At 47.1% G+C, this 1,837-nt stretch overlaps 1 non-coding gene across 1 annotated transcript; it reads right to left on the bottom strand.

The window, feature by feature from the left end:
* Positions 1-1,385: 1,385 nt before the first annotated feature.
* On the bottom strand, positions 1,386-1,470 carry trnak-uuu (transfer RNA lysine (anticodon UUU)). Its single transcript is given in 2 exon segments — positions 1,386-1,421; positions 1,434-1,470. It is a non-coding gene; the product is annotated as a tRNA-Lys (tRNA).
* Between the last annotated feature and the right edge of the window lie 367 nt (positions 1,471-1,837).

Below are 1,837 nucleotides of genomic sequence, written 5' to 3'. Positions count from 1 at the left end.
ATCCACCACCATCAACATCCTGGGGGTCACCATTGACCAGAAACTTAACTGGACCAGCCATATAAATACTGTGGCTACGAGAGCAGGTCAGAGGCTGGGTATTCTGCGGCGAGTGACTCACCTCCTGACTCCCCAAAGCCTTTCCACCATCTACAAGGCACAAGTCAGGAGTGTGATGGAATACTCTCCACTTGCCTGGATGAGTGCAGCTCCAACAACACTCAAGAAGCTCGACACCATCCAAGATAAAGCAGCTCGCTTGATTGGCACCCCATCCACCACACTAAACATTCACTCCCTTCACCACCGGATCACTGTGGCTGCAGTGTGCACCATCCACAGGATGCACTGCAGCAACTCGCCAAGGCTTCTTCGACAGCACCTCCCAAACCCGCGACCTCTACCACCTAGAAGGACAAGGGCAGCAGGCGCATGGGAACAACACCACCTGCACGTTCCCCTCCAAGTCACACACAATCCCGACTTGGAAATATATCGCCGTTCCTTCATTGTCGCTGGGTCAAAATCCTGGAACTCCCTTCCTAACAGCACTGTGGGAGAACCGTCACCACACCGACTGCAGCGGTTCAAGAAGGCGGCTCACCACCACCTTCTCAAGGGCAATTAGGGATGGGCAATAAATGCCGGCCTTGCCAGCGACGCCCACATCCCGTGAACGAATAAAAAAAAAAAAAAAAAATTAGGAAAGCAAATGGTATGTTGGCATTTATTGCGAGGTGGTTGGAGTACAAGGATAAAGAATTCTTGCTGTAATTATATCGGGGTTGGTGAGACCGCATCTGGAGTACTGTGTACAGTTTTGATGTCCTTATCTGTGGATCGATACACTTGCCTTAGAGTGGGTGTAACAAAGGTTCACTGGATTGATTCCTGGGATGAGAGGGTTGTCCTGTGAGGTGAGATTGAGTAGAATGAGCCGATATTCTCTGCAGTTTACAATAATGAGGTGATCTCATTGAAACATAAAAAATTCTTAGAGGGTAGATGCTGGGACGCTGTTTACCCTAGCTGGAGAGTCTAGAACTAATGGTTATAATCTCAACATCAGGGGCCGGCCATTTCGAACAGAGATGAGGAATAATTTCTTCACTGAGAGGGTTGTGAACCATTGGAATTCTGTACCCCAGAAAGCTGTGGATGCTGAGCCATTGAATATATTCAAAATTGAGATAGATAGATTTTTGGACACGAAGGAACTCAAGGGATATGGGGAGAGGACGGGAAAGTGGAGTTGAGGTCGAAGATCAGCGATGACGTCATCAAATGGCGGACCAGGCTCGAGGGACTGAATGGCCAACTCTTGATCCTTTCGCTGATGTTGGTCCGCTGGAAAAGCAGAACTTGCCAGCTGTTTTAAAACTTTTAGCCTGAACAGGGACTTGAACCCGAGACCCTCAGATCACTACGTGTTTTAAAAGTCTGATGCTGTACCGACTGAGCTATTCAGGCTCGCTGTTGGATTAGTTTTCATCATACAGATTCATGGTCGGACTCTGAATTATACCTGTCGCTGTCGAATTCGGGGGAGTATCCCCTTTGTACAATTTTCAGCATCGTGTTGAGGAGAATCCTTGTTTCTGTTGAACATGTAAGAAACATGGACAGTGAACTCGTGATTTTGCAATTCTTCTTGCTGTACAAAATGTCTTGTCATTCGTGAGTAGCAATTAAAAAAAACACTTCAGCCAATGGCTCAAAAGCTGAACTTGTTCCACACGGGAGCTGGAAAATGCCTCTCGACCTTTCAGCTGATAAATAATTGAAAGTTAAATAATTTCACCCGTTACACCGTGACACCAGGCAGCAGATTTGCCTG

The sequence above is a fragment of the Heptranchias perlo genome, chromosome 20 (assembly GCF_035084215.1).
Source record: "Heptranchias perlo isolate sHepPer1 chromosome 20, sHepPer1.hap1, whole genome shotgun sequence".
NCBI lineage: Eukaryota > Metazoa > Chordata > Chondrichthyes > Hexanchiformes > Hexanchidae > Heptranchias > Heptranchias perlo.
Note: the sequence above shows the minus strand (reverse complement) of the source record. Positions and strands in the feature narration are given on the sequence as shown.